The sequence below is a fragment of the Lolium perenne genome, chromosome 7 (assembly GCF_019359855.2).
Source record: "Lolium perenne isolate Kyuss_39 chromosome 7, Kyuss_2.0, whole genome shotgun sequence".
NCBI lineage: Eukaryota > Viridiplantae > Streptophyta > Magnoliopsida > Poales > Poaceae > Lolium > Lolium perenne.
In genome coordinates, this window is record NC_067250.2 from 134,463,474 (window position 1) to 134,482,440 (window position 18,967).

Below are 18,967 nucleotides of genomic sequence, written 5' to 3' on the forward strand. Positions count from 1 at the left end.
CTCTCAAACGGTGATACCGCTGCTGCTAAATGGGACCCGCATGTCATCCTCTATGTACTATAAAACTTTCTTTTCTTGGATTTTTTTGGAACCTCATATTTGGTCACTTGCCTTTTTCTTTCGATCCCGTGCAGCCTCTCAAACGGTGATACCGCTGCTGCTAAATGGGGCCCGCATGTCATCCTCTATGTACAATCAAGTTTCTTTTCTTGAATTATTTTTGGCTCCTGATATTTGGTCACTTGCATTTTTCTTTCGATCTCATGCCACGTTGAGGACCCTGCAGGCTCATGGGACCCGCATGTCATCCTCTATGTACTATAAAACTTTCTTTTCTTGGATTTTTTTGGCACCTCATATTTGGTCACTTGCCTTTTTCTTTCGATCCCCTGCCGCTTCTCAAACGGTGATACCACTGCTGCTAAATGGGACCCGCATGTCATCCTCTATGTACACTCAAGTTTCTTTTCTTGAATTATTTTTGGCTCCTGATATTTGGTCACTTGCATTTTTCTTTCGATCTCATGCCACGTTTGAAACGTTGAGGAACCTGCTGGCTGATGGGACCCGCATGTCATCCTCTATGTGCTATAAAAGTTTATTTTCTTGTGTTTTTTTTCACCCTCTGATTTTTGGCTATTTCCTTTCCTTTTGATCCCCTGCCGCCTTGGAAACGTTGAGTAAGCTGCTGACTCATGGGACCCGCATGTCATCCTCTATGTACAATCAACTTTGTTTTTCTTTTGATCTCAAGCCGCATTTGAAACGTTGAGACCGCTGCTGCTAATTGGGACCCGCATGTCATCCTCTATGTACAATAAAGTTTTTTTCTTGGATTATCTTTGGCTCCTGATATTTTGTCACTTGCCTTTTTCTTTCGATCTCATGCCGCCTTTGAAATGTTGAGTAAGCTGCTGGCTCATGGGTCCCGCATGTCATCCTCTACGAACAATAAAAGTTTCCTTTCTTGGAGTTATTTTTTACCCCTAATTTCTGGCTATTTGCCTTTTTCTTTTGATCTCCTGCCCCCTTTGAAACGATGAGGACGCTGTTGGCAGGTCGGTCCCACATGTCATCCTCTGTGAACAATAAAAGTTTCCTTTGATGGATTTATTTTGAACCCCTAATTAATTTCGGGATATTTCCTTTTTTTTTCTTTGATCCCCTGCCGCCTTGGAATCGTTGAGGATGCTGCTGCCTCATGGGTCCCGCATGTCATCCTCTCAGAACGGTAAATGTTTTTTTTCTTGGATTTTGTTTACCAAATAATTTTTGGCTAATTTTTCTTTCGATCTCCTGCCGCCTTTAAAACGTTGAGGACGCTGCTGGCTCACGGGTCCCACATGTCAGCCTCTATGAACAATAAACACTGAGGATGCTGCTGCCTCATGGGTCCCGCATGTCATCCTCTTAGAACGAAAATGTTTCTTTTCTTGGATTTTGTACCAACATATTTTTCGTTTATTTTTTCTTTCCATCCCCTGCCGCCTTTAAAACGTTGACGACGCTGCTGGCTCATGGGTCCCCGATGTTAGCCTCCCCGTGCAAGAAACATATGATATCTTGATTATTTTGTAGACAATAAACAGTGTATTGCGCTCTGAGCTATTTCAAACGGAAAATTAAATCTTTATTTTTACATAAACAAACTTATATGTTGAATCTCCTTTTTTTTTGTCTTTGCAAAGCATAGGACTTTCCTGTTTTTTTTTAGAAAATTCGGAACTTTCCTGTTTTGGAGTGGGCTGAAATTGTACGAGTCAAAAGGCCAAGCAGGATAGTTCGAAGGCCCAGATGTCCAGATGCAGCCCAATTGAAATCTTTCTTCTTGGATTTTTTTCACCCCTTGATTTCTGGCTACTTCATTTTTCTTTTGGTTCTGTGCCGCCTTGGAAACGTTGAGACCGCTGCTGCAAAATGGGACTCGCATGTCATCCTCTACGTACAATAAAATTTCTTTTCTTGGATTTTTTTGTCTCCTGATATTTGGTCACTTGCCTTTTTCTTTCGATCCCGTGCAGCCTCTCAAACGGTGATACCGCTGCTGCTAAATGGGACCCGCATGTCATCCTCTATGTAAAATCAAGTTTCTTTTCTTGAATTATTTTTGGCTCCTGATATTTGGTGACTTGCCTTTTTCTTTCGATCTCATGCCACGTTTGAAACGTTGAGGAACCTGCAGGATCATGGGACCTGCATGTCATCCTCTATGTACTATAAAACTTTCTTTTCTTGAATTATTTTTGGCTCCTCATATTTGGTCACTTGCCTTTTTCTTTCGATCTCATGCCACGTTTGAAACGTTGAGGAACCTGCTGGCTCATGGGACCCGCATGTCATCCTCTATGTACTATAAAAGTTCATTTACTTTGTTTTTTTCACCCTCTGATTTTTGGCTATTTCCTTTTTCTTTTGATCCCCTGCCGCCTTGGAAACGTTGAGTAAGCTGCTAGCTCATGGGACCCGCATGTCATCCTCTATGTCCATCAACTTTATTTTCTTGGATTTTTTTGACCCCCTAATTTCTGGCTACTTTCTTTTTGTTTTGATCTCAAGCCGCATTTGAAACGTTGGGACCGCTGCTGCAAAATGGGACCCGCATGTCATCCTCTATGTAAATAAAGTTTCTTTTCTTGGATTATCTTTGGCTCCTGATATTTTGTCACTTGCCTTTTTCTTTCGATCTCATGCCGCCTTTGAAACTTTAAGTAAGCTGCTGGCTCATGGGTCCCGCATGTCATCCTATATGAACAATAAAAGTTTCCTTTCTTGGAGTTATCTTTTACCCCTAATTTCTGGCTACTTGCCTTTTTCTTTTGATCTCATGCCCCCTTTGAAACGATGAGAACGTTGTTGGCATGTCGGTCCCACATGCCATCCTCTATGAACAATAAAACTTTCCTTTGATGGATTTATTTTGAACCCCTAATTAATTTCTGGATATTTCCTTTTTTTTCTTTTGATCCCCTGCAGCCTTGGAATCGTTGAGGATGCTGCTGCCTCATGGGTCCCGCATATCATCCTCTCAGAACGGTAAATGTTTATTTTCTTGGATTTTGAATAGCAAATGATTTTTGGCTAATTTTTTCTTTCGATCTCCTGCCGCCTTTAAAACGTCGAGGACGCTGCTGGCTCACAGGTCCCACATGTCAGCCTCTAACATTAAACGCTGAGGATGCTGCTGCCTCATGGGTCCCGCATGTTATCCTCTCAGAATGAAATTTTTTCTTTTCTTGGATTTTGTACCAACAGATTTTTGGTTTATTTTTTCTTTCCATCCCTGTCGCCTTTAAAACGTTGACGACGCTGCTGGCGCATGGGTCCCCGATATCAGCCTCCCCGTATAAGAAACATGTGATATGTTGATTATTTTGCAGACAATAAACAGTGTATTTTGCTCTGAGCTATTGCAAAGGGATAAATTAAATCTTTATTTTTACATAAACAAACTTATATGTTGAACTCCTTGTTTTTTTTGTTTTTGCGAGGCATAGGACTTTCCTTTTTTGGAATGGGCTGAAATTGTACGAATCAAAAGGCGTCCAGCGGGATAGTTTGAAGGCCCAGATGGCCAGAAGCAGCCCAATTGAAATATTCCTTTTCTTGGATTTTTTGACACCCTTATTTCTGGCTACTTCCTTTTTCTTTTGGTCATGTGCCGCCTTGGAAACATTGAGACCGCGGCTGCAAAATGGGACCCGCATGTCATCCTCTATGTACAATAGAAGTTTCTTTTCTTGGATTATTTTTCGCTCCTGATATTTGGCACTTGTCTTTTTCTTTCGATCTAATGCCGACTTTGAAACCTTCAGACCGGTGCTGCAAAATGGGACCCGCATGTCATTCTCTATGCACAATAAAGTTTCTTTCCTTAGATTATTTTTGGCTCCTGATATTTGGTCACTTTCCTTTTCATTTCGATCTCATGCCACCTTAGAAACGTTGAGGAAGCTACTGGCTCATGGGTCCCGCATGTCATACTCTATGAACAATAAAAGTGTCCTAAATTGGATTTATTTTTTACCCCTAATTTCTGGCTATTTGCCGTTTTCTTTTGATCCCCTGCCCCCTTTGAAATGATGAGGACGCTACTGGCTGGTCGGTCCCACATCCTCTATGAACAATAAAAGTTTCCTATGATGGATTTATTTTTGACCCCTTTTGATCCCCTGCCGCCTTGGAATCGTTGAGGATGCTGCTGCCTCATGGGTCCCGCATGTCAGCCTCTCAGAACGGTAAATGTTTCTTTTCTTGGATTTTTTTACCAACTGATTTTTGGCCTTTGTCTTTCGATCTCCTGCCGCCTTTAACACGTTGGGGACGCTGCCGGCTCATGGGTCCCGCATGTCAGCCTCTATGAACGATAAATAATTCTTTTCTTGGAGTTATTTTGACCCCTAATTTCTGGCTATTTTGCCTTTTTTTTGGATCCCGTGCCACCTTGGAAACGTTGAGGATGCTGCTGCCACATGGGTCCCGCATGTCAATCCCCTCAGAACGATAAATGTTTCTTTTCTTCGATTTTTTTACCAAATGATTTTTGATTTATTTTTTCTTTCGATCCCCTGCCGCCTTTAAAACTTTGACGACGCTGCTGGTTCATGGGTCCCGATGTCAGCCTCCCCGTACAAGAAACATGTGATATCTTGTTTATTTTGCAGACAATAAAAAGTGTATTTCGCTCTGAGCTATTGCAAACGGATAAATTATATCTTTATTTTTACGTAAACAAACTAATATGTTGAATCTCCTTGTTTTTGTTTTGTTTTTGCGAAGCATAGAACTTTCCTGTTTTTGGAGTGGGCTGAAATTGTACGAGTCAAAAGGCATCCAGCAGGTTAGAAAGCCCAGATGGCCATGCAGCCCCGCAGGGATACATTCTTTTTTCTTTTGGTCCTGTGCCGCCTTGGAAACGTTGAGGACGATGCTGCCTCGTGGGACCCGCATGTCATCCTCTATGAACTATAAAAGTTTCTTTTCTTGGATTTTTTTTTCACCCTCTGATTTTTGGCTATTTCCTTTTTCTTTTGTTCCCCTGCCGTCTTGGAAACGTTGAGTAAGCTGCCGCCTTGGGACCCGCATGTCATCCTCTATGTACAATAAACTTTCTTTTCTTGGAGTTTCCCCCCCTAATTTCTGGCTACTTTATGTTTGACCCCTAATTTCTGGCTATTTGCCTTTTTTCGATCGCCTGCCGCCTTAGAAACGTTGAGGACGCTGCTGGTTCATGGGTCCCACATGTCAGCCTCTTTGTACGATAAAAGTTTCTTTTGCTGGATTTATTTTTGACCCCTAATTTCTGGCTATTTGCCTTTTTCTTTCGAGCTCCACCGCCTTTGAAACGTTGATGACGCTGCTGCAAATTGGGTCCAATATGTCAGCATCTATGTGCGATAAACCTTTCCTTTCTTGGATTTTTTTTGGACACCTGATTTCGAGCTACTTGCCTTTTTCTTTCGATCTCCTGCCCCTTTGAGAAACGTCGAGAACGATGCTGGTTCGTGGGTCCCACATGTCATCTTCTCTGAATGATAAATGTTGTGGCCGCGGCTGCAAGATAGGTCCCACATGTCAGCCTGACTGTTGAATAAACGTTTCCTTTCTCGAATTTATATTTGACCCCTGATTTCGGGCTACTTTGCCGTTTCTTTCGATCCCCTGCCGCCTTGTCAACGTTGAGGACACTGCTGCAAAATAGGTCCCACATGTCATCCTCTATGTAGAATAAATGTTTCCTTTCTTGGATTTTTTTTTTCTTTCGATCTCTGGCCGCATTTCAATGATGAGGACGCAGGTATTGGGCCGTTATCTCCTGAGCTAGTAGGCCCACGTAAATTACCATGTAGATTGCCGTACAGTACGAGTACTTTTTTTCTATCCTGAAATCTAACCGGCGGGCGCGTGCCAGACGTACGTCCCGGGCACAACTGATGCGTAAGCTATCTGATATCAGGTGCCGTTTTCTGAAAAAATGTAACTTTTAAACCGTGCGGCGGAATTACAATCCGTTTTCACTTCTACAATCCCCACGACGAGAGCTTCGAAACTAGACCACATTTTCATATGTTTCGACGAATTTTTTAAACAAGCAACTTTGATGCGCGACAAAGCAATTTTGTTATGCAGCAAAATAACTTTGGTATGTGACAAAGCAACTTTGATATGCAACTAACATATGCACTTTTGGGTACACGAAGTCACAACTTTGATGCCCGACAACAATTTTGGTGTCAATCGGAGCATTTTCAATGTGTGACGAAGGAACTTAAGTGTCCTGCATAGCAACTTTGGCGCCCGGCGACGTAGGTTTTTAACCTTGCAGAGCAACTTTGGCGTACGACCGAGCAAATTTAGTGTCCTGCAGAGCAACTTTGGTACTCGAGAGAGCAAATTTGGTTTGTGATGGTCTAATTTTGGCGTCCATCAAAGCAACTTTGGTGTCCACCGAATAAATTTTGATGTATGGATGAGCAACTTTGGCATCCAGTGATGCAACTTTCATTGTGAATATAGATTTACGCTGTGCAACAAAGTTACTTCGTCCCGCACTAAAGTTGCATCGTCTTGCATTATAATTGCTTTGTCGCACGTAGAAGTTGCTTTAGAAAAAACTTTATCAAAATACATAGAAATGAGATCTAGTTTTGAAGAGCTCACCGCAAGAAATTCAAAAGTGAAAGCGGATCTTAATTTCGACATCTTGTGCAAAATTATACGATTTTGAACATTTTCACGCCTTTCCTTCTGGTACACTTACCACCGTGTACATAATCTTTTCTTTTATATCTTTTGGAGGATGGGGCATGAATTTTCCTTATTTAAGGGTGTGCCAAGATTAACCAACGAGCACGCGCGTGCTCGCTAGACGTGCCCTTTTTCTATTGGTAAGGTTTTTTTTGAGAACTTTTTATTGGTAAGGTGGTACATAGGGGTACCCTTACCAAAAAAAATATGTGGTACATGGAGCAGCGCTGGAACCCTGATCGTTACTGAAGTCATTTGCGCCTAATAGCGCGAGCTTAGCTAATTTTTGAAGAAAAAAAAGATGTCCGGCGTGGTATTCAAAACAATGATCTTCATGTCTGCTACTCCACCAAAAAACAGACCAGCATGTATTCATCACAATACGGGTAGCTAATTTAGGAAAAATGTGTTCATCACGGGATTCAAACAAAGATCTTCATCTCTGCTAAATTTTGATTTCACCAAAAACCGAACAGCGTGTGTTCATGACGTTAACTTCATGAACACTATGGTTTCTCTATAAAATAAGGTCACCATCCGTTCCTTTACTGAAGGCATTTGCGAAAAGTGTCTTTGGCTCATGGGCACCAGTGCTCCTGCTGTTTAAAAAAAATCAAAAATCATACATATTTGTTTCAAAAAAATCTGGAAATAAATTTAGACATAATAAATAAAGTAACCTACAAGCGTGTAAAATTTTAACATGAAATTCTTTATATTGTAGACTACACAAAAAAGACAAAATCTGTTGAAATTTGGAGATCTGAAATATGCATACCCAGATCCACACGTTTGTTATTTTTGGGTAGCCCAGAATTTTTTGTATTTGAAACTGAAATTTTGCACGCTTATGGGACAATTCATTAGCTACACCATGATTTTTTTTCTAATTTTTTTTAAACACATAAATATGTTTTTTATTTTTTCTAAAATAGCAGGAGCACTGGTGCCCAAGAGCACCAAATCTCTTAGGCATTTGCGCCTAATAGCGCGAGCTTAGCTAATTTTTGAAGAAAAAAGATGTCCATTGTGGTATTCAGGACAAAGATCTTCATGTCTGCTACTCCACCAAACAATAGACCAGCATGTATTTATCACAATACGGGTAGCTAATTTGTGAAAAATATGTTCAGCACGGGATTCAAACAAAGATCTTCATCTCTGCAAAATTTTGATTTCACCAAAAACTGAACAGCGAATGTTCATGAGGTTAAGCTCACGAACACTATGTTTTCTCTATAAAATAAGGTCACCATCCGTCTCTTATTTCTCAAGGAAAAACAGGTGGAAGTGTTGGGACGAACCACATGGGTGCTTCAGCTCTATGTTCAATCTTCTCTTTTTTGTACTGCAATCTTGAGCCTATGGCAGGACCTCCATTGACGTGCATTCTGCACCAATTTGGCCTTGGACGTATCCATGTATCACGGGCGCGATTGTGGGTAGCAAAGACACAGTCAGGTTTGAACAATTGGAAATCTGGTTCTGCAGCCTCTGCGTCGATTGGCGGGGGTAGCGTGAAAATTGGGTGATTGAGTCCAAGAAATAAAGAATGCCCCTTCAAATTGTTCAATCTTTCCCACCTTGCCTCTTCTACAGTGTCCAAGGTATGGGCAGATCTCAAGAAAACGTAGCACCGTACCAAAGGATAAGACCTCAGCTTGTTACCCATATGTAATATTGGAGGACCGAGGATGGGCCGATAACCCTTAACCTGAATCCACGCGAGATCAGATTCACCAGTAATGGACTCTGCTCTCATTGGTGCCAGGAACCAAGTGCGCTGGTCAGAAAATCCAAGAAATACATCTTCATCTTCATCATTATGATTATCACCATCATTATCTAATTCTTCATCATCTAATTCTTCTTCATCTAATTCGTCTTCTTCTAATTCTTCTTCTTCTAATTCTTCTACATCAGCATCATTATCTTCATCGGCACCTCCATCGCCTTGAGCCACATTTTCTTCATCATCTTCCATGACAGCATCTCCCTCGATTTGAGCCAAAATTGCAGCCGCTTCTGCTTCTTCATCTTCAATGACAGGGGTGTCAATGAGACGCGGGGCTGCATGTGTCCCTGCAATGCACAAAGATCAACCACAATGCAGCAAGTAGGAACTACACTGTAAATTATCTCTTCTCTTCTATCTTCTATCTTCTACTATTATAAGGCACCAGTTTTGAACAAGACATGTAGCAGCAATTCCAACTGTTGGTGTCCAAAATCTAACGGTTGGGATTAGAGGTATTCGCGTGAAAAAAATACCACACCAGTGTCCACGTGTTTCTAGATCCGTCATGTTTCCATTATGAAGAAAAATCAGAGCAGTCTCACACCGATATCACACGTCCCACTTGATAGTGATTAAGAAAGGTTCCATTTTTTTGTTCATATTTCTAAACTGTATGCTCACACTTATTTTGATGGTATAACCAAATTACTAGTTGTATTTAAAGTTTGAACAACATTTAGAACGCAACTTACATCAGTATTGTGAATCGTAATTGGTCCAACATGTGCAGCATGCCATTTACTAGTTAAGACATAAAACAAAGACTCACCCCAGGTATATGGATCCCAAACCAGAACATCTCCATACGGATATGTAACTGCGTATACACGATGCAGGTGTGAACTTGTACCATATCCAGGAATGCCCATGGCATCGACATAGCTGGTTCCTTCAAAGAATTTGGGGTTTCCCAGGATCTTCCACTCCTTTTCTAGGGGCGCTTGTAGGATAGCGATCAAGTAGTAAAATACAACGATTACCTCGTAATGCCATGGCCCTGCTAGATCATCTTTGTACGGCCTCTTGACGATCTGTACTTTGAGCAGTTCCAAACTTTTATCTATTTTGTATTTGAAGATGAATGGTGGGCTGGCATTCCACCATTCACGAGTAGGGCCCAAAGAAATTCCTGCATCTTGCAGAGATGGAAGAGGTATAATAGTATCTGATATGTATATGTTGCGGATCGTCAAGTGCCCGTCCTGCTGGACAAATGCCACCCAGTCGCCGTCACAACCCACCCAGTGCATGGGTCCATGTCCATCCAGTTCCTCCTTGGTATGGATAAATGCTGGAACTATCGGCTTGTCTAATGGCATCAGCAACGCGTGAATGCCCTGCAAATAGGATTTGTTTTAAAATTGTCTATGCATGCAAGGTATTCGACAGAATGAAGAGCGGATTGTGCAGAACTGACGCACAGATGCAATGGATAAATAAAGCAATTCCGAAGAGTACATGTGCATAGTGAAGGCAGCAAACCTTACAGTACTCCCAAATTAGGTGATGATGTTGAGTCTAAATATATGCATGATGTTTGGCAGTAAGAAAAATTGATTGAAAAAACACAAGCTGAAACGAGATGAGTAAATAAATAAATACTCTTACAGTATTGTCGCGGTCGTCTGGCCATGTCTCGGGGTCGCAGTGGAGCAGGCTCGGTACACCGAACGGAACCTTATGCGCTCCGCGGATGGCATGCCGCATGCCGATCATGCCTCGAGCGAGGCGACCAGTGCTGAGGATATCCGCCCGCTCGGCTATGTTCTCCACCAGTGGGTAGTGGAGGTTGCCCCACCCCATGGACTGGTGGTAGCAATCAGGAATCTCCTCAACCTTACGCTTCTGCTTCATTGGAGTCGGTAATCTAATGCAAGGGAGAGAGGGGTGAATGGGAGAAAGAGACAGAAGAGGGTTTTTTGGAGAAGATGCAGTAGTACTACGATACTAGGAGGTGGAGATGCGGGGCATATGTTTCCGGGGGAGAGGAACCACTATTTCCCTTCTACGGAGTAAAAAAAATAACCGCACTTGCTCATTAGAACTTGGGGCGGGGATATAGTGGTAACAGATTCCGAGGTATTGACCAACTTTCCCTCACCTTGACCCCACGTGGTTGTGACCCGAGATAATTTTCTTTTTGATGAACCCGATATACTTATTATAGTACTAAAATAGTACAAGTATATACATTGTATATACCAATATTATTATTTTAAGGACTTTTGTTCCATGAGCAATAACTTCCCCCACTCCGCTCATCCGAAATCCTAGCCCCTCCAACTTCAAGGACCAATCGACATAGCTATGGCCTTCTAATTTGGCTCAAGTCGCCGCACACATAGCCCTCCCGCCGACAAGGAATAGGAGCATCAGGCCTTTCGTCACTTGTTGCTATACATAATCATATGCAGTACCATATATATTTCAAATTTCCATATCAAAAAATAGTTCAAATCTGACTTTTAACATCTCAAGCTAAACCCTCGCTTGGTCTTAAACATAAGCATACCATAGTTCTACTTTTGTATTCACCAAACAACAGAACACAATGTGTTCATCACAACATAGCCAACCGGAGTACCTAGTAGTGTAACTAGAGAAGTGAACCTATAGTTGATCAAGCCTTCAACTTTAACACAATAATACCTCCACATTATGTGTTGAGGAGCCACACCCATATATTTAAGAGTACCATCATGTAGACCACAAATGCATCAATGAAGAGAGGGGTATTACTTATAGACCACCTATTTACAAAACAGTTGTAATTAGTAGACCACAAGTGCCTCGTTCATTAGCTATGAAATTACATACTATCAGTAGCTACAATGGCTGCAGGACCTGTTTCATAATTAAACATCACACTTGTTCCAATCCGGGGCGTTGGTGAAGTTTGGGATGAACCAAAGCGGTGTCTTTACCAGGTACCTATCTTTTTTTGTTTTGCATGTTTTCTCCAAGGCGTTGGTTTGGAAACCAACGGCGCAATCATCATGATTCAGACTGAATCGGCATATTTCAGGCAGCTGCGAATTGCGAAGCCATGCTTCATTCGGCAAGGTGTAGACACAATTTCTTCTCGTCAGACATCCTGGGACAACATCTGCACCGCCTAATGGCAGCATAATCGGATAGTTCACTCCAAGGAAAAGAGAATATTCTCCAAGGTCATCCATCTTTTCCCATGGAATACCTTCATTTAACTTACTAGTGTCCTTCGTGAACACCAGGCAACCAAACCCAGAAGCATAGTTGCCAACAGTGCGACCATGATGAACATGACGATCAGAAGCAGTATGGCACACTTTACATGAATATTCCCTTTCATCAGCAATGCCCAGTGTATGGATCAGAAGAAGTCTAGAACCATCTATAGATCTTGCTAACCACCACACACCATAATCGACCTTGTGATCATGGCCAAGAGCATCATCAAGTGCACACCGCCATTCAAACACAATGGATGGTGGCTCTACGATCAGCGGAGGACCTGCTTGAAAACGAAATTACTGTTAAGAAGGGCATGTTTGGTTTGCACAAATCTGAAAACGTAAGAATTGGGAAAACGCATTAGGATTCAGATGGGATGATATAATGTCATTTCCATTCAATAATACAGCATATTGGTGTATTTGAGTACATCACATGGGAACCCAAAGGATTCATTTCAAGAAGTTCAAGTAGAGGTCAAAATCCAACATAATTCAATATGAGAATAAAACTCCTAATTATACAATCCTCAAATTTTTCTATGGTAATCATCTCGAATAAAAAGTCTAAATACCAATGAAATTTCATCTGAAGCAAATATGCCCCAAGTCAGATCAGTCAGGTTCGAAAATTAATAAGTTTGTGCATTAAAATTATCTTTACAGCCATGAATAATGAAGCTCATCATACACCACGTCCGGAGGAAAATTACTAGCTTGCTGAGGTTTCCATGCGTGAACAGTGCCAGTATGAGTTGTGGCAAACACAAGCCCATTGTGGAGAATTGCATCGCTGTAACTGTAAAAGATGTGGGACTTGGGCTCTGTAAGAACTGTCCATTCAGAATCAGCGCCGTAAAGGAGGGCAACTCTGATGTCAAAAACAGCAACAAGAGAGAAATTTGTGTACCCCCAGCAGCTGTGGGAACTTGGCAAATATATATCTTGTGAAATATAATAGCACGAAGGTTGTGGTGGTATATATTTGGAATGTGGGTGGTTTCAAACGGCACAGGGAGAGGAATTTCACGGCGAGTGTAGACGTTGACAAGTTTCCATTTGCAAGCAGGAAAGCCAGTGTCAACCATGGCAACCCAATCTCCATTGGCACCTACCCACTGCTTACCCGTACCGTCTGGCATCACAGCATCGCAGGAGAACCTGTCGAGCGGCGTGAGCTTGCAATCCCATGCTACCTTTGTCGGGTGAGAATGAAGAACACATGGGAGCCCAAACGGGAGAGAAACAGATAGAGTTGCACTATCATTTGCAGAGTCGAAAAATAGTTTGGACGAACCGACGAGGCTCGCGGCGGTGATGACGTCGCATCTTGTTACGAGTTCTTCAAGGGGACCTTCGGAAAAGACCTTCTGAAACTGTTCAGAGTCATCATTTTCCTTGTTCGATGCCGCCATCGCAGGGCAGGGGGTGGGTCTATGAGGTTTGGGTTCAACTGATTGAAGTTTAATTTGGGTTCGATGGCGGCAGGTGGGGGGGGGGGGGCGGGAAGATGAAGAACGGAGGCTCTCAAACTGGGCGGTGGAATTGATTCTAAAGCTGCATGGCGGCGGCACTGGCGCGTGCTATGGAAGGTGGTCGATTGGAGAGTGGGTGCGGGCGGGGGCGGAGGTAGACGATGGAGGTGAACCGAAATAGGGCAGGTGGGGGCGGGGCGCTTGACTTCGCTCCTCTACACTCTACAGCATCTCCTCCTGTTTCTTGGAAAGTGTATAGACCCATAATAAAAAGTCACTGTTCCCTCTGAAAAGGTGAAGAACAAGTCACTGGTCTAACGTGCAAATTTGGACATCCCAAGCTCTGTGTTGTCATGTCAATTCAATGTCCATGGCAGTATTTTGAATTTTGCGTGACCAAAAGAAGTACGCCTTGGCCTTTCACAATCGGGGTTTCTTAGAGCATCCACAACGTGTAGCCAAAAATGGGGTGCGGGCGCAACTAGTTGCGGAATATCCCCTCTCGATGGTTAGCTGAATGGATTCTTTATCAAATGTGGGCTCACTTCCTTTCTGACAAGCGATGCTCTACGCTGTGACCTTGGTGCCTCAAAACTTTTATTTGGGATCGGTGGTGACGTGTTAGCTTTTTCAGCAATTGGGCACCGGCTACATTGTGGAAGGCAGAGCAAGAACAATAGAAGAGCCAACAGCTGGCAAAAGTGCCACGTAGGCGGGCTATACTATACATTGTGGATGCTCAAGCGCCCACTATTGTCCTACTTCCTCTTGGCGTGATACTCCCTCCGTCCACAAATAAGTGGACGTGCGGGATTTTCAAGGTAAATTAGTAAAAGGAAAGAAAAAATGCATTGGAGCACTCGTATCTTAAGAAACACATGTACTCAACCACGGTTGTAGATTTTCTCGGCGCAAGACTTTTCCCCAGCAGTTGTGGCTTTCAGTTGTTCGTGGGTGTGGGGAGGAGCTCCGCCGCATTGGTAGAAAGCAAAGAGGAACGGCGACTCTCGATCGTGCGGTGCACTCGTAAATCACGTGCGACCCGGATTGAGCTTCAGTGACTTTGCCAGCCCACAAAGTCACTGACTTTGTGTCACTTACAAGTGGGGCAATGTGGAACCCTTCATTATATGTGCCCCACATTGTCCCACTTGTAAGTGACACAAAGTCAGTGACTTTGTGGGCTGGCAAAGTCACTGAAGCTCAATCCGTGCGACCCATGCCCTAATAATTAACAATGCATTGATGAGGGCTATCACTTCATCATCCAATAAAATGTAGTAACTATCATAATAATATTGTCTCTTAAGCCATGTAGTACAGTGCAAGATGCTTTAGAGAAATAAACATCTATTTTATTGCTAATACACATGGTTATTTATTCTAGGCAAATGCCTACCGAAAGATGTAGGAATAGGAAAAATGTAGGATTGCAATGTCATGTCCACTCCAATCCTATAGGAATTCATAGAAACCAAACTTTGTTTGATTCCACCATAGGAAAAGTAAAGGATTCTTAAAAAGAGGCATGAGTAGATGTTTCATTTCCTATGGAATCTGTGCAAAGGAATCCTTAGGAAAAATTCCTATCGGAAACAATCCTACAAATCAAACAGCCAAGGATTCAATTCTACCAATTTCCTATGCAAATCCTTGGTGTTCACCCAATCCTCTCAAATACTCATCCAAAAAATGCACTAATACTTTGATGGGGAGTTTTTTTATTCTAGGCAAGAATAGAGGGTTTGCTTGAGAAGTGTATTAACCAAAGAAGGCATAAGTAATACACCAACACACACTAACATGCCCTTAATGGATGTATCTCCATAAACTCCCTCTGTTCTTTATTACTACTACTAGTTTATGTACTTCTTAACTAATATGGGATAATCATGAAATATATTTTCTAACATTCAGCCAAAATATAGTGCTTCGACTTTCTAAAATACTGAAAAAGCTATTAATTAAAAATATTTGAGCTAACAAATCTATGAAGTTTGAAATATTTTGTATTCCGTCTGAAAGTTGTGTCACTTGGTGTGAGATTCACACAAAAATGATGAAAATATCAAACCTTCAAAATAATTGTAGTAATTCGACCGTTAAGTGCGTTTCATAATTTTGGAAAATCGATTCTATTTGCAATTAAAACTAGTAGTTGGTGATCCCCGATCATCTGATTTGCTCTTAAACAGCTCAATCCTAAATTTGAACCTCCCTGCAACAGAACACGATAGTTGGTGGTTTGTGCGAAAAAAATAACAGTTTAAATAAGTGTTTACGCAACGAAGGCATCAATAAGCGGTAGTTTGAGCAATTTCCTCGTGTAAACAACATGTAGCGTCGAAGTAGTAGTACTAGGAGTACATAAATCTTGTGTAATTTCTAGTTCTACACATTACTAGTGTCCACTGTTTGAGAGTTGATGGATCTTTTTTGTGTAATTCCAAATGTGAAGCAAGTCTCCGTATCTGTGAATGGGTCTAATTTCCAATCGAATGAGAATTAGCAAATTGATTTCTATGACAAAAGCATACAAAGCGATTAAAACCAACATACCCGCATTCGCCGCTGCTACCAGCATGCGATGCCTCCACGAGTGCATTGACGGCTGCTGCAAATCCTCGGAGGGCATCTAGGTCTTGCAGATCGTCGATTGCCGCTGTCCGGCTAAGCTTAACCAGCATAGCTGCCGCCAAAATATCTCGGATTTGGACCACAGGCAGAAGCTGATTGGGGTCAAAGGATTGCCTGATTCGGAATTTGAAGTACCAAGCCCTCGGCTCCGATGGTGGAAGTTTGGAACTCGGCCCAGCCAGAACCTCCCAAATCTGTGTGTGGCAGTGGATGCCCATCGGCATCCCCAATGCTGCCGACGCCGTGATGTGGTCGGTCGCACTTTGGTCCCCACTAAAGGCTGGGGCTGCAGCACGTCGCCGCCGCCCCCGACGTCCCCACGACGGCATCGCCATGGAACGAGGCGCTGAGTTTGTTGGCGAACCCGAAGCCCTGGATGGCACGTGCTTCTTCACAATGGAAGCATCCTCACCCGGCGAGGTTCGCCCCCGGCGCATGCCTCTGCTCCGACCAGCCCACTTTGCCGCTGCTGCCTGGGCTGCCGCCGATACCTGGGCCACCTACGCTTCATGGGACCCCCCTCCCTCCTCTCCCTCTCCTAGATCAAAGGGCGCCAGGAGTCTAGCCACAGCAAGACACAGAGCCGCCTGCTTCATCGCACACCAGTGGCACACAGATATTTGCGAGCTTTTAGCACACACCCCTCCGAGGCTGAGTCGTGGAGCCTGGGTGCACGGGGCTAAGGCTGGAGGAGTCGCCATGGGACGAGGGGTGTCGAGTGCTCGGGCAAGTACGGGAAAGGGGAAGTTTTGCATTCTCAAGGAGCCAAATACTGTATGAGAAACCGGAAAAGTTTGAATGTTTGAAAACTTTGCCGGCATAATGCATCCTTCCAATGCACGCCTACGTACCCAACGTATACGCCAGCTAAGGTAGAAAGCCAACTCAGTTGCTACTTTGTTGGCAAAATGTACCATGGCTCAATCTCAGGTCACACACCCATGAAGCCAAGTTAACTCATCTATCAATTGTCACCCTCTTCATCCCACTATAGGTATAGTAAGGTTGCTTCGAGTTTGATCTTTTGTACAGTATTGTTTCTTGTAAGGTTCATGAATAATCTAATAAAAAAAGTCGTGTGCATCCTTTGGATGCAGAAGCTCGGGCGATTTTCCCCCATTTCGAAAAAAATCAATTGGTATATTTTGGTTATATTCAAAATTTTACTTTGTAGGTCATGCCATTCTACTACTCGCCTAACACTTTTTCTACGCGGGAAGGATACGAGCGATGCAACAAAAAGTAACACATTCGTCCCCCTCCCCCAGTGATTTCTCCTAGATATGAAATCAAACTACAAGTGGTTCAAAAAGGCAATCGAAAAACATGGATTGTTCATCAGTTTGTACATAGCTAGGGAAAATACCAGAATGTCATATTAGTGTTTTAGAGAAGAGCCCTTCAAGTAGTTTGGCACCATGTTGGACACCGTCCAGCTTAATTCCACCCAAACATGATTTTTTTTGTTTGAATATGTCTAGACTTTGTTTATCATCTTCAATGCGTATTGTATGACATAAGAAGACTATGTGCTTTGGTTTTAATTTTTTGAATTTTTAATGCCCAATTGAATCTTGGTCAAATCCTAGGTTTGACCAAGATTTATACAAGTTCAAAACATGAAAATGAAAAAGTAAGCCTGGATCCTTCTTAGTCACTCCAAAATGAATCTTTTGGAAGGTTTTTTAAATTTCCATGTTTGAAACCCAAAACCACTTCCCTTCATGCTTGACTTCATAAGACAGAGTTTAGGGTTAGGGTACGTAGATACATGATTTTTGTGGTTTGAATATGTCTAAAACTTGTTTAATTTATCAACTTGAATACTTATATGACATACGAAGACTATGTGCTTTGGTTTTTCATTTTCTTTATTTTTTCGATTTTTTATGCCGATTTGTATCTTGGTCAAATCCGAGATTTGACAAAGATTTAAAAAAGTTTAAAACATGGAAATGAAAAAGTAAGCATGGGTCCTTTTTAGTCACTCCAAAATGAAGCTTTTGGGAGGTTTTTTTTGAAATTTCCATGTTTGAAACCCAAAACCACTTCTCTTCATCCTTGACTTCCTAAGACAGAGTTTAGGGTTGTTAGGGGGTACGTAGATACATGCTTTTCTGCTATGAATATATATGTGTGGACCTTGTTAATCAACCTGAATGCTTACTATATGACATAAGAAGACTATGTGCTTTGGTTTTTCATTATTTTAATTTTTTTGAATTTTTATGCCCATTTGTACGTATCTCTTGGTGAAATCCTAGGTTTGACCAAGATTTAAAACATGAAAACGAAAAAGTAAGCTTGGATCCTTCTTAATTAGTAACTTCAAAGTGATGCTTTAGGAAGGTTTTTGAAATTTCCATGTTTGAAACCCAAAACACCCTCTTCATGATTGACTTCATAAGACAAATCGAGTTTAGGGTTACCGGTAGATACATGATTTTCTAGTTTGAATATGTCTAGACCTTTGCTTTTATCAACTTGAATGCTTAAATAGTATATGACATAAGAAGATGTACTATGTGCATTGGATTTTCATTTTTTTGATTTGTTTTGAATTTTTATGCCCATTCGAATTTTGGTCAAATCATAGGTTTAACCAAGATTTAAACAAGTTTAAAACTTGAAAATGAAAAATTGTTGGGTGTTGAGGCTCCCGTTGAGAGCTTGAACGCACCTGTTTGATAGCTCGACGTTTTCTTCGTGAAGAAAGCCGCACTCGATCTTAAGCATCAAATTCTCGCCCTTGAGCTTCTTGATGACAGAGTTCGTTTCCTCACTTGATGGAATGCTCACATCATGCAGCTTGCCCCGGCCGGTGACCTCGTCCTTCAAAGTATCAACATCATCGCGAAAGTTGGAGGCGAGTTCCACGAGAGTTTTAAGCTCATCTCTGAAACACGCCGATGCTTCCTGCATGGCAATATCATCAGTACCGAAACAAAGTGACGAGAGGAAGACGAAAATGTCCAATCAGTGGTAACCTCTAAGCGCAGGAGACAGGGGTTGAAGTCGTCACGAGAAGATGTCAGGGTGCGTCGTGGGGCACTGAGATATGTATAAAAAGGATTAATACGGAATAAAGAGTTGGGACCTCC